This window comes from Anguilla rostrata, chromosome 3 (assembly GCF_018555375.3).
Source record: "Anguilla rostrata isolate EN2019 chromosome 3, ASM1855537v3, whole genome shotgun sequence".
NCBI lineage: Eukaryota > Metazoa > Chordata > Actinopteri > Anguilliformes > Anguillidae > Anguilla > Anguilla rostrata.
In genome coordinates this window covers 29494504-29520950 of record NC_057935.1, presented here as the reverse complement: position 1 = coordinate 29520950, position 26447 = coordinate 29494504, and the positions used below count along the sequence as shown (strand labels likewise).

Here is a 26447-nt window from a genome sequence, read left to right as displayed (position 1 = left end):
TATAGCTCGCTAGCTAGTTTGATCGTGTAATGTAGTGGTCACATTTTATATTATTATAGTTTCAGTGGAAAGCTCCAATGTTTCGCCCTCACAGCAGAGACATGGTAGTACATGCTTACATCCAGATGCTTCACCGGCTATATGCTGGCTGAGTATCTTGGTGCATCACAAGAAAATGTTATTTGGCAGCATTGCTTTGTGTATACTCTTCACTGACATACTTGAATTGAATAATATTGAATAAGCTTTGTCTTTTAGCCATACTGGTCTTCAGTCCCTCACGTTTTATTTCACATTGTACAAAAGCTTCCATGTACTTTTTTTACATTTGAATGCCAGTATTAATGGAAGGTCGTGCAATTGTATGTTTTTTTTCAATTCTGTAGACTAAGCAACAAGAAGCGAGTAAAGCGACGTTTAAATAAAATTGTAAGATTTTACATAACGCGATAAAATAAAAAATTACCCGTTATTTTCAGATCTTCAGACCGTATAGTCATGCACTTAAATTGCAGAACATTGATTTCAGCTTGTGCTTACAAATCGCCGGCGCCTCCCTCCTCTTTGGAATGTCAACACTTGTTGTTTATTTTATTTATACTGAACAACGTCACAACGGTTGCGATTGTACAAAAATGTTGAATTCATGCATTATGACGCATTGCCATAGCAACAAACCAAGGACCAATATAATGAAGAACTGGACAATGGGGTCACTATTCATAATGCTTCCAGGAAGTATTCAACCATGGGTGCAAAAATGATACGGGTGACGCTGCTGCCAGCCTTGATACATCTGTTGCCATAAAGATTCTGATAACTCAACAATTTCTCTGGTTTAACGGGTTATTTTCCAGCCTGAAATGCTATCGTATTACTAAACGGCTACACATGTCATCTAACTTTCAAGTAGTTGGCTCCCTGGATATGAATTAAATGGTTTTACCAATAAATAATAATAATAAATGCGATTTTATCCACGGAAATAACTACAGAAAAAGGCTAAATAAATGTCGTGGTCGTGATCGCCGTCGTAGACGTCAGAAGGAAATGTCACTGACTAAAATATATATTTTTTTTTAAGTTGGCTCCCTTTTCCAGCGGAATAAACACCCCCAAGTGAAGCAGTGAAGCACAACACCACCTACTGATCGTAGATAAGATCGCTGTGAGGTTGCTTTCCATAGAGGATTTGAACTGCATGCTCCCATATTACTGAAAATGCTGTAGCGGTGGCTAGCTATAAGTGCATGCCGGCGTATGAGTGCGCTAGAAGCTACCTAATTGTTACGGTGAAGCCACACTATACGCGGCCCCGCCGCGCGGCGGCGCCGCCTCCATTCATTTTGAATGAGGGGAGGCGGCCAGACCCCGCAAGGCATGTTGGGATTGCCGGCGGCGCGGCGAGAGCAGAGACTGTAAAAAATATGGACAAAGATACTGTGACGTCACCCATTGACTCTCCGTGGGTCTCTAAAACACGTTTTGAAACTCAATGGCGGGCGCGGCCATTTTCTCTATTTGGAGCCAAAACCATAGAGTTAAGCGGCTCTGTGATTTTTACAATTTGATTGACAGTCCGGTGCGGAAAAGCCCATCAACTTGAACGAGGCTAGCTGACTGTCTGCCGTTATGTTTTAAAAATATATTATCAGATGTTTACGGAGTTTAATTTCCATCCGTGACTGTACTGTGTCATGTAATCACGTTATATGTATGACATTAAAAATACAATTAGGCTATGTTCAGTTATCTTCAATTTATGTTTCTCAGCAAAACGAATATGCTTAGCTAGCATATCAGCTTGCCAGTGAGCTAGGTAGGCTATCCGTGGTTAGCTCACGCATTAGCAATATGAACCACAGGGGAAGAACATTGACTACACTGATGGTCAATCAATCAGAGATGTGTAGGCTACTGGTGATTTGACTAGGCTAATTTTCGTATAACTGTCTGGTAGATCTGCTGTTAACCGAGCAAGTTATCGTCGTAGGTTTTCGCCACAGTCAGTTAATGAGCCAGTAACTGCTACTAGCTACTCCATCGCCGTTTGTGGTGTTCACTTGCTGGGTGACGCTAGCTGACCGATCGTTCGCAAATCACTTTCTACCGAATAAAAATTAACACTGTCAGCGGTGATTAACAAATCTACCAAGTATTTTAATAACTGATCTGCAGGCGTGTAAATATGACAACGCACTTTGTACAGCAAGTTTTCCACCTGGTGCATGAAGACAAAAATAATGTAGCCTACATTGAATTTCTAATTATTATTAGGCTATTATTTTTTTCTTGTAAATCATCAAAACCAATGGAGAAAAGCCAATATACGCAATGAGCCCCCAGAACCGATTCTGAGAACCACTGTCTTAAATGCCTAGCTTGTCGGTCTCTTAAATGCTAAAAACATGTTCCTTTCTAAATGCCAAGATGGTTAATTTCGTCGTGTGTTGTATATTCAGCAAATGAACCTTGAGACTCTTAATTCGCTTCGTGAAACTGAAAAAGTGTTTATCCCAAAATCGGGATTATAGTAGCTTTGTCACATGCGTGAAGGATGGCCCAGGTAGACATTTACGGAATGTACACGACTGACAAGCCGTCAAACACGTCTGACAGATTGAATGTTTGCCGGTTAAGGTTAGCTAGCTAGTCAAATGGTTTGGTAGCCGAAGTTGCGAACTGTTTTAGCATAGGCTACTACTGGACTACCAAATATAGCAAGCTGATTACGCTTTCTGCCAAGTAATTATTTGGTTAAGTAGACTAAAGGAAATAGTAAAAATGACTCGGCTACTGAAAAACTTAAGAGGAGGATTATTTTATGGTCGTTTAGTGCAGCTGTAAATAGCACACGCCATAATGAAATCACCACGAAATGGGATGCCTGCATTTTCAGCACAGGCGGACCGTGGCCGGAGCTTAATGTCAAGGCCAAGAGGCGCCACCGCCCACCCCAGTGACCATAGACTGTAGCCCCTACTGTAACTCAGTCCTCTGCAGTAATACGGAAGTGACGCAAGCTGTACCTCATTGGTCCAGAACAAATATTGGCACTGTGCCCAAATGACGCAATACATCATGAAATCGACCCATGGACAGTCATAAGACGAATAAAATACACCTATTATGACTATTTGTTCTTGTGAGAAAAAATTATTGACTTTGTATTTTGATCGCATTTGTACCGTAGACTTACATGGAAACCGGATATGAAAACACCTATACTGGAGCCATCCGTAGTGGCGCTAGTGAGCAACCAGGAACTACAACACCAGGAAATGAGCTTCAAAAACGAAGTCTGGTTTTGGCCGCTTGGGCGAGAGGCGGCGAGCCGCGGGGGAGATGGCAAAAATTCAACTTTGACCCCCTCGCCGCGTCGCGGTAACCAATCTGATTTGATCTAATGATCCGTCAAGTAAATTGTCCCTATTTTTTTCTAATTTTAGTTCCACATGCTATTGTTCCACAATGGAGGACCTAACTCGCAAAAATCATTTTTATTCAGACAGGACAATGAATATGAAACACGATATTAAACCGGTCAACATTTAACGAACACAACTGTCTGTCAAAAATAGGTGACACGCCCACAAACAGCCGACTGTGGGGACACGGCGCGGCGGGCCTTTCATATTCATTGTCCTGTCTGAATAAAAATCATTTTTGCAGTAACCTAGATCTGAAAGATGTTAGTCAGCTGCCTAGCTAGGCTGTTTAATGTCTAGCTAGTGAGTAACAACCAACAACAAAAACATTGTCTGGCTAGTTAGCCAGATAATGCCTTCAAAGTTATATCTGCTTAGCTAGCTAGGTGGCTGGTAGAAACGAACAACTAGCAACTCATACATTATGCAGATTTGTTTTTGTTTGTTACTGTTTGTTGTTACTCACTATGGCTAGACATTAGACAGCCTAGCTAGGCAGCGTATTAACATTTTCAGAGCTAGGTTACTGCAAAAATGATTTTTATTCAGACTGGACAGTGATAGTAGCTAACGGCGATAACTACATTGCAGAGCCACCGACAATTTCAGAGACTTTTCTCCACGCTGCGTTCCTCTTATCAATGTCTCTGTAGGAGATTTTATTAAGTCGGGAAACCCGATACGGAAATTACGAGTTAGGTCCTCCATTGTGGAACAATAGAATGTGAAACTAAAATTAGAAAAAAATAGGGACAATTTACTTGACGGATCATTAGATCAAATCAGATTGGTTACCGCGACGCGGCGAGGGGGTCAAAGTTGAATTTTTGCCATCTCCCCCGCTGCCTCGCCGCCTCTCGGCGCGCCGCCGGCAATCCCAACATGCATTGCGGGGCCTGGCCGCCACCCCTCATTGAAAATGAATGGAGGCGGCGCCGCCGCGTATAGTGTGGCTTCAGCCTAATGCTGAAACCACACTATACGCGGCGACGGCCGCTTGTCGCCGCGCCGCGTCCCCACAGTCGGCTGTTTGTGGGCGTGTCACCTATATTTGACAGACAGTTGTGTTCGTTAAATGTTGACCGGGTTTAATATCGTGTTTCATATTCATTGTCATGTCTGTATAAAAATCATTTTTGCAGTAACCTAGATCTGAAAGATGTTAGTCAGCTGCCTAGCTAGGCTGTTTAATGTCTACAACCAACAACAAAAACATTGTCTGACGAATTAGCCAGATAATTCCTTTAAAGTTGTATCTGATTAGCTAGCTAGGTGGCTGGTAGAAACGAACAACTAGCAACTAATACATTAGGAAGATTTTTTTTGTTTGTTATTGTTTGTTGTTACTACACATTAGTTAGCCTAGCTAGGCAGCTTATTAACATTTTCAGAGCTAGATTACTGCAAAAATGATTTTTATTCAGACTGGACAGTGATAGTAGCTAACAGCGATAACTACATTGCAGAGCCACCGACAATTTCAGAGACTTTTCTCCACGCTATTTCCTCTTATCAGTGTCTCTGTAATGTAACATCCTACAAGTACAAAGGAAAACACCAAATAATGCATGCAGGGCAGAATTAGGCCATTATCCATTAATGATTCACATCCAAAAAAGAGCGTTAAAATTCTGGATGCACCTCAATTCAAGTCCTCAAGACACATTGCAATTTAAGGCAATGAAAGCCCAAGAGCTCAGTCATGAAAAGAGTCCCCTCAGTCAGCTGGTAATGAAGCTGACTAACCCATTAACCCAACTAACACAAATCACAGACCAGCTTCATACCAGCACTGCTTACCAACAAATCAAAGTAAATCAAGTAATGAAACAGACCAAAATCTCTTATCTGGAATATTGGGATAATGTAACCAAAACACAAAACAAACTAGATTGCTATCGGACCCTAAAAAGAGACTACAAATTGGCTGAATATCTCTTCTCTGTCAGAGATACAAAGCAGAGGCAGATCCTGACCAAGTACAGGCTCAGTGACCACGCATTTGCAATTGAAAAAGGCAGACACCGGAATACATGGTTACCAAAAGAACAACGTATATGTGGTCACTGTAAGACAGGAGAGGTGGAAACAGAGATGCACTTTCTCCTACATTGTGAAAAATATTCAGAAATTAGGACACATTATTTCAACAAATTTTCTCTAATTATAAAAGAATTCCTTTCCCAAACAAATGAGGAAAAAATGCAAATCCTGCTAGGAGAAAGGCCAACGGCTCCACTAGCAGCAAAGTACATCTCGGCCTGCCATAATCTGAGGGACACTGGTTGACCACCACAAATATATTTATTTTAATTATTTATTCATTTCTATCTTTTTAAAAAAATTTTAATTTTTTTTACATTATTATTATTATTATTATTATTATTGTTATTATTATTATTGTTATGATTTTATTATTGTTATTATTGTATAGCCTACTCGTTGTGGCCATTGCCACACTGTTGATTGCATTGTTGTCGTTTCCACAATGTTGTTCGTATTTCATGTTTCCTGTTCCTGTTTCTATGTGTACGCTTTGGTAATAAGTACAAGTGTATTTCATGCCAATAAAGCATTTTGAATTTGAATTTGAATTTGATTTTATTAAGTCGGGAGACCCGATGTGGAAATTACGAGTTAGGTCCTCCATTGTGGAACGATAGAATGTGGAACTAAAATTAGAAAAAAATAGGGACAATTTACTTGACGGATCATTATATCACATCAGATTGGTTACCGCGACGCGGCGAGGGGGTCAAAGTTGAATTTTTCCCATCTCCACTGCGGCCTCGCCGCTCCCGCCGCGCCGCCGGCAATCCCAAAATGCCTTGCGGGGGCTGGCCGCCACCTCTCATTCAAAATGAATGGAGGCGGGGCCGCGTATAGAGTGGCTTCAGCCTTAGTCTACTTACACCACTGTATCACAGAGGTTCAGAAAATGTAAGCCTGTGTTTGGTTAATTTTATTATGCAAAATCAAGTTAAAAAGCTATGTTAGACATGGTGAAATATCAGAGATGGGACCACTGACAAGGGAGCGTATCTATGTTCCCAGGGTCCTAAGTCCTACTGCACCTGACGAAATGTCGCGAACAATCTTTCATAATTTCTCGGAAAATATTATTATTTTTGAGGACTTCTGAGCATAGCTATGTCATTTGTTTGCTGATAGACCTAGCTGACATCGTTTTCTGGAGTAAGACAGAAAATCATTGATTTACTGTCTCTATCTACTGAACAGAGATAAGATTTAATGTAGAGCTGGGGAACATGGGACCCTTTGTCATGTTCCCATTATGTGGCACATAAATCTAGGGAACATAGGACCCTGGGAACATAGGAATGACCCCCTGACGCTTTACCTAGCCTGCTGCATAGGTCTACCCTTTCTATCGCAATCCTTCTAAAATGATTTCTGTTACAAATAAGTAATTTATTCAACACACATTTAAAAAAAATCTATTTACAGCATAGCAGAGTCTTACAAATAATCCAACAACAATGTACAGTCTTGGAATGCTGTGTTTTTAACAACAACAAAAGAAATTAAATTAAAATAAAATAAATAATATCAAAGTTCTTGCACTCTACAAAAAACTTGAAAAAAGTCCAGATTGGCTACTGATTCTTACAGCCTTGGAATGCTGGGCACATTTCAACAACAACAAAATAAATTAAAATAAATAATATCAAAGTTTCAAAGCTCTTCAAAATCAACCAAGAGATCCAAACTGATCACTTTAAGGTAGGGTGACCAGAAGTCCCCGTTTTCTGGGGACAGCCCCCGTTTTTGGTGGCCTGTCCCCAGCTGGAGCTGTCCCGGGAAATGTCCCCATTTTTAACTGTGCGTTAAAAACAGATCGCAAAGTGAAATAATATTTTACGTGGCAAGAAAGACCGGGCAGCAGAGCCTACCGGTTGACGTCTCAATCGCGTTGTGCTTGTTTTGGTCAACAGAGGGGGCTGGTTGCTATAGCAGCTTCATATCATGCTTATTCTTCTACTAACTACTTGCTCGCGCTAGTTTTAGCGAAAACTGCTGTGGAAGTAGGGGGGCCGTTGATGTTAATCATCATTAAGTTTGATATGTTTGAGACCAGTAGGACAGCCCTCTTGTCTGTGCTTATATTGTTCATAAGGCTAAAGTTCCTCTCACTCTCTGCTGTGCTGACAGGGAATGTTTTCATACAGTTAATGAGCGGGTTTAGGTCCTTGGGCTCACTGTTGGGCTCTTCCAGTAGGTCCCGCATCCCATTCAGTGCTTGGTCTGTGCACAAGTTAAATCGCTTGCACAGTCGCTTAACTTGTTCTTCACCATGGCAGATGCTGGGGTTTGATGGCCATGATCAAGGATCATGGCCATCTGATCAAGGATGCTGAGGTCCTTGATGGTCTCATCTTCGAAAGACAAGCGTTGCTCAAGATTGTTCACAAGGCTTTGTAAAAACTGGCCTGGATTGATAGACTTGAGCTTTGCATTTCTTTTCAAGGGTATAGACTGATACCACCCACTCTCTTTTGCTTCTAAAGCCTCACCATATTTCGCACCTGGACTCTCTTTAATTGAATGTATCACTCTGATTGTGCATGACGCTGGCTCCATCAGATACAAATATTACCCAATTTTCATGAAGCCATTCTTCTGTAAAGCCAGCATTAGTTAAACAAGTGAGTAAACCCTTTACTGTGCCATCTGCTCTCTGATTTTCCAGTTCAACAAGCTCAAGGAATATGAATTCAGGGCTTTCTTTTTGAATTGATGCTTTAAAGGAGTAACATGGTGGTTGGACGTGACGCTTCTCAGTTGTCTTTAGGCAACAACAAAACAAATGTGCATAATTGTTTTATTATTCAGTCATTTCAGTGTACTTTAAAACGTATTTTTCTAAGCCTACATTTCCCACTATAAAAGTTCACCCGAACCGTCTGGGCGTGGTAATGAGAACTGTCAGTTAGCTATGATTGACAGACCGTGCCCCGTTACCACAGTTACCCCCATGATACACGCTCTTTTTGGGAGACTGAATTATCACAAGCTAGCTAGTTTAGTAGTATATCAAGTATCGATAGATAGCTAAGGTAAGGACGTTGACTTATATCCAGTTATAATTTTTGCTATCTAGCTAGCCAAGTTAAGATAAAAGCACAACTATAACGTCCTCATAAAAGCAAACTAGCTAGCTAACGTTATTGATAACATTGCCTTATGAATGCAAACTACCTAGCTAGCTAACGTTAGCTAGCTAGCTAAATGAATATAGCCAGAAATAATCTAATAGTCCTTAAAAGGCACTCTAATTTAAGTGAACCTAACGTTAGTCAAATATTTGCATTGTCTTGCCTGTAAGCCAGCGGCGCAAACTATGGGTCTCGAGTTACCCATGGGTTTACGGGGCGTGGAAAGGGGAGTGGTTACTGTATTCGTGACGCACCAAGTTGACAACTTTCTCAACCGGTTGAAAATAGGACGATAAATTTAAAACGCATATTTCTCCAAAAATACAGAACGGACATATTTAATACTTTACTCATTGTGTTTTTCAATGCCTCTTGTGCAAATAGTACATAAAACCGAGAAAGTGTGAAAATCACCATGGTACTCCTTTAACTGAAACTGTCATGACAGCTTTGTGACTTAAAGAAGAGAATTTGTCAATTAGGACAGTTAACTTACTCGATGATGCTATTATGCTACTGACCATTTTTCTCTGCATCTCATTGGCAACATGTTTGGTTATTTGTGTTGCACTGTAACATGAATGAAGTATTGAGACCATCTTTATACCATTCAATTCCTGCAGCTCAATGAGGCTCTCATGTTCAGAAAAGGTTCTGTTCTTTTTGGCGAAATAGTAGGCTGTTCAAAAAACAGCTTCAGTTTCCTTCATGTAGAACTCAGTCATAGCCTCCATCGCATTCTCAATGACCGCTTATTTCTGTTGTTCTGCCATCTTTACAGCTTGAGCGTGTGCCTTAGAAAAAGCATGTTTCCTCACCTTATTTCTCAAGGCTGACAGACTTGTCTCCCTACTTCCGTGGCACTGTATTCACATCTGTATGTGTGTAGTGTCCATTTCTCCCACATACATACAAGCATACAAACACACACACTGTATATTTCTATGTGTCCACTGTTTTAGAAGCTACCAAAACTAACAATCTACCTAAACTTACCCAATTTTTTGTTTTTGTATCCTAACCAGGGGTCTTGGATTTAAAATCTTCTTTTTGTTTGGCTGTCCACAGGTCTGGCCAGTCATTATTGGTGTCTACAAAAAAACAAGATGAGTGGTTGAATTATGGAAATAATTACCATAACCTGAACATTACTGAATTTAGTTCATTGACACAAGAATTTCAAACAGACTCACTGAGTTAATGGGAACCTACAGGTAGCTGCCAAAATAATGGAAGCATTCAGGTAATTGAGGGATGCATATTATATTGAAAGCAGGCTCTCATGTGGTGTGGGATGCATTTTCTTGGGCCAGGTACACATGAAAAAAATCTCTCTCTCTTAATGAAAATGCCCCCTTCCACGCCCAGGGCACAAGTGGTCACTGAATGGTTTGATTGTGTCACAAACGGTGACAATAACATACTTTACATATAGCAGTGGCGTAATTCCCGAAGGGGACACGCCCCCCCCCCCCCCCCCAATATTCAAAAGTAGAAATTTGTCACCCCAATAATCAGTTTCATTTGGTTTTCAATTTTACCCCCTAAACAGTCGGTTATACGCGATGTGGCTGTATATCCGTGGCTGTCTGCCTAGACTGTCCGTAGTCTATTTCAGAGCCAGACATCCCACCCCAAACCCCCTGCTGCCAAATTGGTCCCCCTCTGTGATTGACTGTTTCTCTCATGACATACAATAATGGGCAAATGGTAATGTCGAGCCCTGACATATGTTATTAGCATAATTTACAAGGTCCTGCTATTAAAAAATGCTCGCCGTGGTTGACGTCTTCATTCGAAGTTGTAGTCGAAGAGGCAGCATCTCTGTCACTGTCGGCATCCTGTTCGACTGGGGTGGGGGACGGAGCGGGCGCGGGCGCTGGGCTATCGTTAGCTGAGCTGCCGGCTAACAGCGCCGATGTAGCATCGCTGCTGGCTAACAGCACATATGTAGCATCGCGAGGTCGTTTGTAATTCTGAAAACAAATTTTTGTTTGAGTAGTTCGCTTCATCTTTCCTATTAATTTCATTAATTAAATATTCCAAAGGCCATATTTTGTTGCGTTATTATTTGAGGTAAACCAACAGGGCAGGAGAGGATGGAGGATCTGAAGGAAAGTATAATAGTTCTGATGACCAACCAATCAGAGACATTTCAGCCACTGTTTACGTGAAGATAATCTCTTTATTGGGTGTAATAATGCCTTCAGTGCGTATAGATGTTTTATAATGCCCAACTGATTTCGGTGCAGCGTGAAGTGCATACACAAATGTTCGTAAACAAGGCCAAATTATCATAATAATTTCAGGCTTTCTAAAGAAAGAAAGTGCCATTGCTGAACTGTCAGTGCACTTTTGAAATGATTTAATAGCTTTATCGACTCTTAGTTTGTATATTTCCTTGTTAAATGACCTGTTAAAGTGAGCCCAGATGGCAGTTTTGTTTTATGTTTGTGCGTGGAATGCTCATTGTGATTACATTGCGGGCAGAACGTTCGACCTCCCTACTACTGAATGATGTGCATCAGACGGGATTTAGAAGTGGGTATACGCAAGGCCGACTGAAAAATAAGTAGGTATACGCCGTATACCTGCGTATACCCTGCACTACACCACTGTGGTCAGGGAACTACTCAAGTAAGTGCAAATTCCTTACGTGTTAAATACACATTTGAGTTGGAGGTTCATCTTTTTGTGAATAAAAATTTCACCAGTTTCATTTCAGCCCTTAGACCCTTCTTTCCTAGTCTTAAAAGTTTGCAGCTCTTTATATGTATATATATGTATATCTCTGGAACCCTCAGATATACAAAACTAAAAGTGTTGGGTTGTAACAGATTACATGTACTGTAATTAGAGCTTATTAATTACATTTTAAACATAACATTTGTAACAATATTTTCCAATTGCACAAATAATCCACCCAACCAACACCATCATTAACTGTACCTACCTTACAGCCAATGTTACTTACGGTAACCCAGTGATTTGCAGAGACATTAAGAATCTGCACAAACCCCTGAGCTGGTGTACAATGCATGGAGCCCTCCTATATATGGACGCAGCACCTTCACAAGAGCCTGGGCGCAGTCGATGACCTTGTCCTGAAAGATATTTATTAAGACAGAATAAATTAACCTCATAAAGTTAAGACAATGTGTTAGCGATTATGGATTTTCTGTTATTGAAAAGTTTACCTCCAGTGCATCCTCCTCCAACCCAGAACTCAGCATTTTGGGTCATCTGAATGTCCTGACTCTGGAGAGGATGCGCAACTGACCTGGAGTACAGTGCATTTCACCTGGTAGATGGATAGATAGATATGCAATCAATAGATTTATCAATAATAAAGCAATTTGTAGCATCAACCCAAATCATAAGCATATACCATTAATAAGGGGAAAGATATGATGATTGTCTTTTCCATTCATCTGGGATTGATGAAAATAAGTGAGTGTGCAGCTAAAAAAAGAAGCGGTGAAAAAAGAAGAAAAAGTTATGTTAGCAATTTGACATTGTACCTGAATGGTTCCTCCTCTGACTCAAAGTTGTGCAATTCGGGGTCATCTGAATGCACTGACTCGGTTGGGGGGGACAAGGTTTCCTTGGTGGGTCAGCCAGCTGGTGATCCTACATGGATAATTTAAAATAATTTAATAAACCTGCAATACTGTGTCTTTTTTTACTTTTGTTGACAGATTAAACAACATGCAGTTGACATAGAAGATAGGAAAAAGTGTGCATCAACCAGCAAAATGAAGAGGAGTGCTGAGCCCAAACATTAACTGATCAAACAACTCATAAACATGAGTGAGGTAGCACATCCAAAAATAATGAAAAAATACAGATTCCTTACTTTTTAATATTTATTTTTAGGCACACATTAAAATAACGCTGATGCGTTTCTGCATTACTGCTTCATCAGAGCATCTAGTAAAATGAATACGAGGTCAGTTCATATAACACAAGGAACAGTTGTGAACACAGGTGTTAACATTTGTCACACACAAGCATGGGAAATCAATTCTACATAATGGAACAATGAGACAATTATTCAATGAGACAATTATTCAATTAGTAAGGTTGGCAATTCAATTGTTCAATTACAGCAAAATTGGCAATTACGGCAAAGATGGTTTTCACATTTGGTAATTAGGTAAAAAATCAATTTCAAATCAATTACATGGTTCAACAATGACCAATAATAGATCAATTTTACACATGAGACTATTTAAGCATGATAAGACAGTGGGGAGTTTTAGAGTTTGCACATTAGGCTATTCAAAAATGTTGATGCAATAAGCAATTTTGTATTTACACAAATTCATTGGTGGATATTTAAAACAACAACAAGCAGCATCAACACTAAGTTATAGAAATCACTTGAGACTACTTGAGACTATAATCATCATTGAGTCCTGCTGGGGCCATCATATTAAGTTTGTGAATGTAATACATCTCTCTTTGAGTAAGCCTTTGTAGGATATTGCCTCCCCGGTGAGAAGGTATAATGCGCTCGATGCCGATGAATCGCAAGGATGAGGCTGAGCCGTGGTTTTGTTCCATACAGTGACGTGCCATTGCGTATTCTACATTCTGAGTGCATATGGCCGTTTTGTGTTCAGCGATACGGTCTTCAGACTGCGTTTAGTCTGGCCTACATAAGACATCCCTCAAACGCACGTGAGAAGGTAAATTATGAGGGTTAGTGGTAGGGTCATGTATCACATTTTGCTCCCACCTACCAACAACCAAACAGGCAACAGAGGGCGTAACCGAAATGCCCATAGCCGTGCCTACTCGCTGTAAATACCAGTGTGAGTCGTATTTCATGTAGTTGCGGCTTAACCCATTTAATCCCAAAAAACATTTTCAGTTATAAGGCTCTAAAAGTGTTACTGAATGATGTATCAATGCATTTCCAGCAAATATTGAAATAATAAAGGGTCTCAATGAAATATGTGCAGTGCCACATGTTTAATGCAAATTGTCACATGACCAGAGCTGTTTACTTCCTGGTTGCACCATGAGAAGAGGATGGCTGCATCAAAGCTCCCAAACAAAAAGTTAGTGAAGTATGTTAACATAAAGATAGGACAAAGATTTTTGGTACACATCGTCTTTACGGTGTCTAGTATTGATATATGCATTTGCAATTACTCAACTTTGTTCAGTGTGGTCATAGAATTGTTGACGGCAACAATAGTGACCAGCGGGATAATACAGTACACATACTTATACACATACATAGTTCTTGTTCTACCTAACTTTCTACTCTGTTCTTTCTTTTAGCTTCACTTTGAGTCAAGTTCTGGATATGTCGGATCTAGGTGACCACCCAGACAAGGCATGCAACATTGCAGTTATCCCTCAAAATGAGAAAGATGCTGTCCTCAGTGATTGTGATAGCGATGGGTCAGATATGGACTATGAGGGGGAGACAGCCCATTTGCCAGCCAGGCTGTTGAATGCATATGCTGAACTTATGCAAACAGTTATCAGTGATGATGACCTCCCCCTCACCATCAGATGCAATGCAGAGAAATTGCTTTGATAAAATAATGGCCTCAGTTCATGTGGTTGACAACACAAAGATCACTGACGACACATTTTTTAAGGTTAGGCCGATCTTCTCCGAACTCAATCAGTCACACAAAGTCATGCCATTTCAGGAATGGCTGTCAATGGATGAGAGCATGATCCCATACTATTGTCAACATGGATGTAAGCAATTCATAAGAGATAAACCAATCCGTTTTGGTTACAAGCTATGGAGCCTTGCCTCATCCAGTGGTTACATGTATCACATGGAGCCATATGGTGTATCCCACACTCTCCTCCCTGAGACTGGGTTGGGTCAGGGACCCAGTGTCGTTCTCGGTCTTGCAGAGCAAGCTCAGGTACCTCAAGGTTGCAAGTTCATTCATGACTACCTCTTCACTTCACTCGCACTCCTCGATGAAATGACAAAAAGAGGATATGGGAGCTCTGGAACGATGAGGAAAAATTGTCTGTTTGATGTCCCATTCAAGCCACAGACGGACTTCATGAAGTTACCCCAGGGAACCTGTGACCCAAGGAGAGAGGTTGCTGGTCCGTTGGAAAGACAATAACATTGTCACAGTGGCAACAAACATGGAGGAGAAATAGTGAGATCTCTATCAAGAGATGGAACAAGGAGCGACATGTATTTGACAAAGTTCCACAACCAAAATGCATCAACCGATATAATGAGCACATGAGTGGTGTTGACCTTCACGACCTACAGGTTTCAAGATACCATATGTCGATCAGGTCTAAGAAGTGGTGGTGGCCCATCTTTGCATGGTCTCTCAACAGTGCACTCGTAAACAGCCATTTCTTTTACAGAGACCTTATGGGAGGGACCATCGACCTGCTCAGCTTCTCACGGGTTAGTGGCACAGTCTCTTATGCAAAGGTTTGGCACAAAACCACTGAGCCACGGAAGGAGATCTCTACTGGCTGCTAGTGTTGAAGATCATGGAAGATATGACAAAGCTTCTCACTGGCCAATCAACACGATGCACCGGTTCCAGAGATGTTGTCATTGTGACAAACGGACTGCCTATGCATGTGAGAAATGCAAAGCGCCACTGCACATTGAGTGCTTCAAGATATACCATGGACAGTAATATATATAATTTTATTTTGTTCAATGTAGGCCTGTACTTGAATGAATATTCTACAGACTACCTCTATCCTAAATGTTACCTTTATGTTCAATGTGAATGAATCACATGACTGCTATACAGTTGTAAGTGAATGTTGCACTAAAATGTCACAATGTTACAATGAATATTGCACTAAAGTACAAGTTCAAATGTTACAATAAAGTTACAATATTAATGTTTCTATACATGTTACACTAAAGTAACAATGTTACAATGTATGTTACAATAAAGTAACAATGTTGAAATACGTTGATGGTTGTTTTTTTTGTTTTTTTGTCTTTGCTCTCAGTATTCATATCGGTGTTGTATAAGAGTTTTTGATATGTAAAATAGTCACACTAGAATGTGATAGAGCATTCTAGTGGCAATGCTGGGGACTGCCAGTGACAGAGTTTTAAATGTGTTAATAACTGGGCTGGGATATATAAGAATTTTGATGATTGCACAGGAGAAATATGTTAATTCAGTCTATAAATGGTAGATACAACATATTATCCCACCAGTCACAATTGTGACCGATCATAAAACACATTTTTTCACCTACTTTTCCATGAAAATTTCAAAAAATAATGATTGATTATTTCAAAGGGTTACTAATGACACCTGATTTGGATATTTTCATGTCTGGGACAAATTCGGGATTAAAATGGGTTAATACCAAATATAGCAGTGCAAGCAGAAATGTGTTGGGCGGTCTGTTGGGTTACAGTTAGAGAGAAAGTATGTGACTGATTCCAATGCTTTTTCCTGTGGTATACATCCATATAAATTTTGGACATCCAATGAAACCAATAAAGTGTTTTGGTTCACGGTGCATTGGTTTAAGCAGTTTAAAACATCTTTGGTGTCCTTAAGGTACGAGGGGAGTGTGCTGACACTCTCTAAGGAAGAAATCCACAAAATTTGGATAGTGGTTCCGTGAGTGATCCAATTCCTGACACTATCAGTCTGAGAGGAGGTTCCGTGAGGTGTTTAGGAATTTTTAGAAGACTGTAGATGATAGAGATGAAGGGCCATTGGCATGTGAGATAGGCATGTTCCTTTTTAGTTATTCAATTTGATACCAAAGTCATTTTTAACAGATCGTCGATCTCAGATTTGTATTCATTTGTTGTTCATACTGGGAAGACCCTTTGTCCTCTATTCGGATCATGCTCCCCTCCAATGGCTACACAAAATGAAGGACACCAACTCCAGGATTACCTGGTGGTATCTGGCCCTCCAGCCGTTTCATTTCCGGGTAATCCATTGGCCGGGATCTGCTAAAGCTTGTGCTGACTTCCTCTCCCGGGAGGGGGGGGTATCAGCCAAGCCGATGCAACCCGGCTGCATTCTGACGGCAAAGGACTGTAGCAGGGCTCAGTTTGCGGGAGGAATTCAGGGTAATTAGAGGACCACGCCTACTGGTTAAATAGGCACATACCTGGATGATATTACAAATCAATCCAGAATTTAAAAGCGTGCTTCCTTCCACAGTAGATGTCTGAGACCGGGGATCTGTGGTGGAAAGGAGAGTTCACACAGAAAAAAAAAAAATGTTTCTGCATGAAGGCTGTCTGAACACTAGAGAGCCTTCTCTTTTATAAGCTTCTAACACTTCATTCGTGTAAAGCAAACAATATAGTTACCTCATTTGACTGGCTTCTTTCTTATGATAAAGTATAATCTTCTCCCCCTCCCTTACATCCTTCGGTTCAGCACAACACATCTTTCAAGGGAGGGGTGAGAGGTACATTTGTAATTTTCCGTTTACTGTTTCTTATTGCTGTGGCTAAGCATAATTTTTCTATCACAGTCCCCCCTTTTATCCATTTATGATTACATCCCAAGCAAAGAAAAATTCACACCAAGGAAACTTAACACATAGAGAAAAATGAAAAGAAAGAGAGAAAAAAACATTCTGCCATGTAACGAGCACATATAACTTCAGGCGACAGTTGTTATGTCACCGGGTTTTTAATCTCTTTAACACATCAGTTATATGTATTTAACAAAGGAAATGATTGGCTGTGTCCATTCAGATAAAAAGGTACAAGATTGGCTATGTCTTGTCTAACATGAGATACTACGTAGGCACCTGGTGACCACTTAGTCTAAACAGGCTTTTAAATAAGAAATAATTGTTTAGTCTTTGATCTATCAGTTGCTTTCAGAGTCCTGGGCAGTATGGCGTCATAGCCGGTTCCTCCTTTATCAGGATGGCAGAGGGAGAAGGGTGGAAGGCCAAGACTCCCAGTTCAGGATGGAGGGGGGAGAATGAGGTGAAAGGCCAAACTCACCAGTTTGGACTTCTAGTAATGCACATGAGACGGATAGAAAAGAAACACACAGACACGTGATAACAGTACCCGGATCCCCCCAGGCCATTTTTCAACCACCTGAACACATCCCAATTCCAAGAAGGAGTTTGATGAATTTCTACTATTTATTACCACCTCTCTTTCTAAATATGTTCTACAAAGTTAATTTACAGGCTGGCTGTCTACCTAGAAAGGAACCACTTTATCGACACACTGGTGCAGAAAGCAGGGATTCCAGGCTTTTCTGGGTGTTTGGAGCACACAAGCATGATATAGCATCAAATCCAAGCCGCTAATAGGGATGGAAGAGATCTCCACGTCGTGTTCCTGGACCTCGCCAACACTTTTGGCTCGGTTCCTCATAACCTCCTTTGGACTGCGTTCAACTTCTTCAGGGTCCCAGAGACTATGACTGCCCTCGTCAAAACCTACTTCCAGGACGTCAGCTATGCCTGAGCAGAGTACACCACAGCATGGCAACGTCTGGACATAGGCATCATGGCAGGATGCACTCTCCCCGCTAGCCTTCACCATGGCCATGGAGGTCATCATCCAAGCATCACGGTGAGTGGTGGGAGGTGAGCAGCTAAAACCTGGCCTGCGGCTGCTTCCCATCAGGGCATACATGGATGATATGACCACACTCACCACAACCAAGGCATGCACTATGTGAGTGCTGACAAAGCTGCAGGAGAACATCGAGTGGGCCCGGATGAAGATAAAGCCGAGCAAGTCCAGGAGCATATCAATCGTCAAGGGGAAGCTGTCAGATCAACGCTTCTACATTGGTGATGAGCTCATACCAACTGTGACAGAGAAGCCAGTCAAAAGCCTGGGATGCTGGTACGATGCAACCCTCAAGGACACAGACCAAGTGGACCAGCTTAGGCAGGACACCACCAGCGGCCTTGAGAGTATTGACAAGCCCTTGCTCCCTGGCAGGTTGAAGCTCTGGTGCCTTCAATTCGATCTCCTACCGAGGCTGATGTGGCTTTTGACCATCTACGAGGCCCCAATCTGGATGGAAAAGGCATCCTGGAACTTCCCGTGTCCAGTCTTACAGAGGAGTACAAGTGCACCAAAGTAAGGCTGGAGATGATGCTGACAGAATCCTGTGACTCATGTGTAGCCCAAACTGCTCCCACCCTGGCAACTGGGAGGAAGTGGACCTCATCTGCAGCTACACAGCAGGCAAAGTCAGCCCTCAGGCACAGGGACATCGTTGTCCACGTGCAACAAGGGAGAGGAGGTCTCAGCCTTGGAGAGAGCAAACCGTCCTGGTACAAGGCAACTCCATTTCAGCAACGAGGTCTCGTGGTCAAGGAGGTACGCCGGCAAGAGCAGGCAGCAATGTGCGCAAAGGCTGTTTCTCAAGCAAAGCAAGGACAGTGGATGAGGTGGGAGGGAGTTGAGAAGAGAAAGTTCTCTTGGAAGGAGTTGTGGGACATGGAAGCATTTAGAACTAGCTTCATTATACGAGCCACATACGATGTCCTGTCATCTCCCAGGAACCTCAGCTAATGGTACGGCGAAGACCCTATATGCCCCCTCTGTCCATCTCCAGCAAACGTGAAGCACATTCTTGTCGGCTGCAAGACAAGCCACACACAAGGCCGTTGCACCTGGCGACACAACAGGGTACTGAAGTGTCTAGCAGCTACGCTGGAGAGCAGACGGACAACCATCAACGCCCTGCCTCCTCTGCCATCCCATCCTGCATTTGCAAGAGAGTTTGTTCGTGAAGGTGCGAAGGAACCCAAGGCCTGTACTTTAAAACCAGAGGCCGGGTAGCTGGGAGTGGCACGAGACTGGAAGTTACTGGCGGACCTGGAACAGAGGCATTGCTTCCCACCTGAGATCACCACGACCTCACTTCGCACCGTTTACATCATAGAGCTTACAGGGCCCTGGGAGGATGCTGTGGGCAAGGCCTACGAACATAAGAGGCTTAAGTACGTTGAGTTGGCAGACGACGCTGAACAACACAGCTAAGGTTTTCCCAGTGGAAGTTGGCTGCAGAGGCTTCGTAGGCATGTCAACTACCAGGCTGCTTAAGGACATGGGAATCTGAGGCCAGGCCCAACGTCAAGCCATCAAAGCCCTCTCCGGTGCTGCCGAAAGGGCAAGTCAGTGGCTCTGGATTAAGAGGAGAGACAACACCTGAAATAACTCTGAAGCTCTGAAATAACACCAAGAATGAGATGACGTCAAGGGGGATGAGCCTGGGACACCAGACCTCATCGCTAAACCCTCTGGGGGTGTAGAAGGGGTAAAAGTGGAGGGGGGCGCGCCTGGGACACCAGATGTCGCCGTTGAGCCCTCTGGCGGTGTCGTGGGCTATCAACGAAACACCAGAGAATGAGGGTGCCCACCTGATGACCCCAATTAAGTAATTACCCCCTTCTGCCACTCTAGGGGGGCTCATCAGTGAAACGCTGAGGAAGGAGGGCGCCCACTTGAAAACCCTGAGATGGCATCGTCGTCCCCACTCACATCATCAAGATCTCAAATCATGTGCAAATAAACAAGGGATTGTATCACCTAGTCCTAAATAGAACTTCATCTGCATTTTCAGGAGTATAAGTACAACATTCTTTACCAACCACAGCACATGTGCCACCCTGAGCCGCCAGAATATAATCCAGAGCTATTCAAATCTGTAAAATGACAGTTCTGGCTACCACTAATTCAGCATTATTGTTAGCGACGGATTCAATTAATACAGCCAGTAGTTTAACTTCAGCTATTATTCGTCCTACTTCGTACGCTGGAAATATAACAGAGACAGCTAGTTCCCCATTATTAATATCTCTTTTAAATTGGGTTTGTACTGGATACAGGGTGGCACGATGCCTTATGGCTGGGATCACATATGCAACATAAAACACTTTTTCCCATATATGTAGTTCCTGTTCCAGTATAACATATATTCTGATGACATCAATAACATGGTAGAGGCATGTTAGCGCTATTCTGTGGTACAATAAATGGGATAACTGTAGTTGCTGTTTTCACATCCATAACATTTAACACAACAGGCTCTCCTAACATTTAATAGATTATTTGTTTAATGTCTGGGTTTGAGTCCTGGCTAAATTCAACATTGACTCAAATCTAAACAGTACTATATAAATTGTTTTCTATTTGACAAAGATCTTTTCAGAAATAGAACACATACAAAACAGTGAATCAGCAATGATATCTATCCCACCAAATGCTCCAAACCATAAAGGGTTTTGCATTGGAACTATTAAAAGTGTGCAGAAATCTCACACATAATGTAGCAAACAGACAGTATGAATGGTGTCTTTTTATAAAACAGCTACAGATTAACAGTGAAGTCATTCAGATACACTGACCCTGACCTTGGTCCAATTAGTAGAAACACGGCAGAACATTACACAAAATAATGAGGCAGTATTTCAGTCGCTGAGACACTATGAACTACTGTTACACCCATTCCTGACATACAGCGGCGCGAGCGAGCGAGCGAGAAAAAGTGATTAAAAGGCATTCGTTTCAATCAGACTATACTGACTTGCCGCGAGTGACAGCAAACTGAGTAACAATGTTGTTCACCCCTCAAATATTTGTTCAAAGTGTCTCTAGTTGAGTGAGTTTTCGCGGCCGTGTCGCGCCCCTAAATATCTTTTATTGGTCGAGATTCGCACGCTACTTTGCACCTGTTCCTGATTATGATTACAACATGGACGAAGAGAAGTTAATCTTCGAAGTAGAGATGCATCGGCTTCTCTATGACCCGAGACACCCGTTCCACAAGGACCTGAACAAAAAGGAGGCTACATGGTGGACAGTTGCTCAAGTGTTGGGTGTTTCAAGTAAGTATTGTCTAATTTTTGTAAGATATCTGATTGCTAGCTAGCTAGTCATACTTTACATTTAGCTAGCTAGCTATCACTTTGCACAAGGTTCCCTCTCCCGTATTTGTTCGCATAGTTGTTTTGAGCTTTGCTTTAGGTTGTCCGTCGTGTCTGACGATGACAATCCTGCCTCTGCTACTTGTGAGTCTTCTTGTGGCTGTGGAGCCCAATCCGCGATCCACACTGTCTGCCACAAACAGAACAGGTAAATGCACTGACTGGGGGTGTGGATGTGGTACTGGCTTCATGTCTCTTTAGACGTTTCCTGGTCCATCGATCACCTCGGTCCTCCTCAAGCTTATTCACTCCTTGTTGGCAGAGTTGCCGCCAGATGGAGCGTTGAGCGGCAGTGTCCTTCAGCTGGGTCGGGTTCAGGCCACACCTTTTCATGACAATTTTCAGTTGGTCTTTATATCGCTTTTTCTGGCCCCCTGCCGAGCGACAGCCAAGATGCAACTGGCCATACAGCACTTTACGTTGTTTTGAGACATCATAGCAGTTAACATGCTACAATGCTGTAGACATAGGATGTTATTTGCATTACGTATGTAGTTGCTAGCTACCATTTATTTGAAATGAGAAGGATTAGCTACTCACTCATCATGCAGCGCAAATGGGAAATGTCCAAAAATAGTGCTGTTTGCCGCCCAAGGAGTTGTTTACGCCCCTAGTTAATTTGATTGGTTCAGGCTAGTCTCGCTATGACAGGGGACGCTACATATCAGGACAGTTTCACGCGTGATTTTGTCTACAGTTCGCTCGCTCGCTGGCTGTCAGGAACCGGTCTTATGGCTAAAATATTGAATACATTTTTGCTGTAGTTTAAAAGAAAATGTACACACTATTTCAAACACCCGTCTGTAATTCCGGCACCTTCATAACAAACACATGCAGAACTAAGACAGTGTGTATAAGTGACATAAGAACACCAGTCAAGTGAAATGGCCATCATTTCCACTCCCCCTGCTGCACTGGGTGGTTGATGAATACACACCCAGCAATCAGAAATGTTTAAATCCTCTGCTTATTTTTATCTTTTTTTATTTTTTTATATTTGGTGATAGTGATTCAATCAGTAGCTTTATTTATGTCTTTGATTATTGTCGTTCAATCCACCTCTGTCTTGGGTTGCGTTAATGCCATGAAGGGGGTCTACAGTCGAGGCTAGCCAGCCAAGACCTCCTGCAAAGGAGAGTATGACAATCCCCCATGTCAGTAGCAGAACCGGGTGAAATTGAGCCGATTCATTTGAAATTGTAAACTATTTGCTCTTAATATAAGTTTATCAGGTTTTATTCCTGCTCTTAAATGTAACCACTCGTGTTTTGATAATCCGAGTGCATCAAATCCGTTTACTCTTTCTTTGTGAGCAATCCACAAATGACCGTTTTGTCTACTCCAATGGTTACTCTCGTCACCGTCAGTGACTGTCACTGTCGTCCCTAAAAAGGTGTTCTTCAACACGGTCTGTATAAAAATAAAATATGTGAAGGAATTTGAAAAAGTCAGTAACTTATTTCAAAGGGTCTTTTGGTTTAATTCTTAATGCAGGCTACCCCAGCTGGCCTTGGCTGGTGGTGCTGCACTGTGTAATTTGTTTACAGGTGCTCGAGGTCGTCTGCTTTTCTGACTTCTTGGGCCCGTATCTACGGAGAAACCAAATAGTTTTAGTTAGATTCACACAATAATTTTGTTAAAGTATCTTCAATTCAATTCTTCACCACACATCGCCACTTCATAGGGACACCTACAAATTAGAAGGGGGAAGTTAGTGGGTTCTGGCTCAGCTCGTATTAGCTCCAAGTCAGCACCCAGTTCCTGTTAAAACAGTGGAAAGGTGTTCTGTTAATTTCTAATCAACCGCTGTAACAAAGAAAAGTTGTGCACATTTGTTTTGTTATATAGCAGCAACTTAATCCACCTTTTCTTTTCTTCCTGTGATCTGTGCAATCATGCAAATCTATGAATTTTACTCCATTTACAAAGTATCCCTCAAATCATGTTTACATATTTGTGACCTTCTCAGACACCTGTGGCAAGATTCTTGTCTCCTCCTTTGTACCAAAAATTGTTGCAGTTGAAACTTGGCAGGACGCCCAGAACTTTATCTATCTGACTCCCTTAGCTCATCCACGTCTTCCTCCTCGAAGGTCTTTCGTTCGTAGTACTTTTCCATTTTGCACAATTAGTTACATACATTGTTTTTTATAAACACATAAAAATACATTTCATATAGTTAAACACAATAAGCAGGCTTGTTTCACCCTTTTGTTTCTAACAAAACTACTTTCATAGCATGACTTTTTTAATGTAGGGTTTTAATTTCATTCTCATCATTCCTCTACCTCCCTCCTGTTTTTTCATCGTGCTTCCAGACCTATCCTGGAAGCCGCGATTCATTGTTTCTGCACATAATCTGGTGTAATGCCAAATGAATATCTGCTGCGTTCTATATCGATACATCTAACATATGATAAAAGCCATTTTGCTTGAGAAAATCACTATTTGTTTTAGATGTATGTTTAACAGAGGAAAATTTATCAGACAACTGCAATCATTTCGTATCCTGGTTCTTATTGGGTTCCACACATTTTTAAATAAAGAAATTCTCCACTTATGACAGAACTCCTCCAAAGTGCGCTCAATTTTTACAGATGTTGTACTTAATTCAGTCATTTCACCTGACCAGGCATAAAACATGCTGTGCAATGTTTAAACTGCATTAATGTGGACACAACGTAAACTAATCTGTTGATTGATTGATCACTGCACAGTCACCCTACACTCCTTTTACACATACAGATGTAATTGCACATGTATAATTAGAGATTCAGTTTCAATCAGGCTAAAACAGTTTACGGACGCAGGCGCACGTGTTCGAACACTTCTAGCATCAGACACACCCATGCAGTCCACACCACTCATATGTACACAATGCTATTCTTTAAGACACTGACACTCTTCCCACAATGTACAAAAGTTATTTGGTTTCCATAAAATGCAAATATATTAAGATGCTGATTCATTTTTGACAGCAGTTCATTTACATAATCTATTTTATAATCTCAATTATTGCAGCCGTATCCTACTACTATAATTGGAGAGCGGTTTGTGTGTTCGTGTGTGTGCTTGTGTGTCCCACCATTCCTCCACTCCACATTCCTCCAATCCCTCCAAACTTGCCCCAAAAAAAGGTTCAGTCTTTGCATATGGTGTTTTTCATCATTTCATTTTTTATGTTAAATAAATAATCGCCAGTTTTACTTTTTATTTTGGAATCCGGAACTACTGTCACCTGGAACTACTTTTCACCATACCAACGGTAACAGTTACAACACTGTAGGAGGGCTGGCCCTGTCACAACAAATTTCATTCCCCTTACAAATTTCATCCCCCTATTCACTTCCGGGGTTACCTTGTGCCGTTACATTGCACTTATTGGTCAGATCTCTCTGTCCGAAGATTCAAATTCAAATAAGCTTTATTGGCATGACGTATATATATATATATATACATATTGCAAAAACATGAGTACAACAAGCAATAAACATATGAACAGAATACAAATGTGTGTGTATATGTGTGTGGTATTTCTGTATCTTAGCTTGTGTAATGACGTGTGTAAATTAGGTGAAACAGTGAGTACAATAATTAATATTTAAAAAATCTCTCTCTCTAGCAAGATTCATAGATCGCTAGCTAGCTACCAAGAGAAATAAATAGATAGCCAGCGAGACAGATCACTAGCTAGCTAGCTGCAAGAGCTTCTCTTAGACTTCTCTTCCTAGCTAGCCAGCTAGCTAGCGATCGCTTACTGTCGTTAGCAACCAGCAGAGTACGCTTGGAAACCAAGCATGCAAGGTAGTCAAGTTGACGCTAACTTACGCATTAAGGGAATGTAACTGGAAATGTATCCCCGAAAGTGAATAGGGGGATGAAATTTGTAGGGGGAATGAAATTTTTTTTTTGTTGTCTTTTTTTATTGATCATATTTCAATGTTACAAAACATTTAGAAAAATATATATTACAGTTGATCACATTGAAATGTAATTTCAACATCTTATATTCATGCAAGAAACAATATCAGACATATAACAAAAGAAAAAAACAATAAAGACAACATCAAACTGTACAAGGGAAATGTAGATTAACGTTATACAACTCATTTATTTTTGTTACAGAGTATTTTTCCGATTATTAGAGGTTTTAATAGCTTTCTTGTTATCTTAGAAACAGAGTCAAGGAGATAATGTAATTCACCACAAAACAGACGTATATTAGGTGTGATCTGAAGCACTCTAGCCTTATGGATGAGATATTTGCCGACAAGACAGATAAACTTGAGGGCATTATCAATAGATTGTGAGCCTGTATTACAATTCAGAAACAAGAAGGAACACACTGAAGAAATATCTACTTTAAATTTATTACAAGGGTAGTATCTATGTAATATCATCATGTGAACTTCTTTTATTTTATTAGGAATGAGGAATTTATTAGGGTCAGACCAGAATTTCTCTGCTAAGATTTCGGGAAAAGTTAGCTTCCATAAAAGAATAGATTTGGGAAAATAACTCTGATCTGAGGTCAGTACTTTTCTGATATGGTGATTATTACACATACAATCAGAAAGGTCTTTTCCACCAATTAAGAGCTTGGGAATATCTCCGCTCGAAGGGCCAAATAACAATGCACTTTTAATGAGAAACAGTAACTTAGGTGATATACTTTTTTAACATTGTTATATTCTTTTCGAGAAATAATCATACCCTTGTTCTGTTCTGAACAAAGTCTTCATATCCATAGAGGTTGCTTCTATCAGTAAGTACATCTAAAACAAAGATTACACCCTTATCAACCCATTCTTTTATGTATCTGGACTTGTTTCTAGACAATATATGCTGATTGTTCCATATTATGCATGAATGTGGAAAGAAATTATGTTTGAAAGCAAGCAATCTTCCAAGC

General features: G+C 41.2%; 1 protein-coding gene across 6 annotated transcripts in view; it reads right to left on the bottom strand.

Annotated features, from left to right (window-relative positions):
- LOC135251986 (testis-specific gene 10 protein-like) overlaps positions 1–26447 on the bottom strand; it is a 163602-nt gene that overhangs the window by 94016 nt on the left and 43139 nt on the right. Inside the window, exon 1 of one of the 6 annotated variants that reach the window (XM_064329892.1) lies at positions 467–1075. The exons of 1 other annotated variant lie outside the window; for it this stretch is intronic. The gene's annotated coding sequence lies outside the window, so the exon portion shown is untranslated. Of the gene's footprint in view, positions 1–466; positions 1076–26447 lie in introns of those variants that run through there. 4 more of the 6 variants (XM_064329889.1, XM_064329894.1, XM_064329893.1 and 1 more) reach the window with 4 other exon arrangements.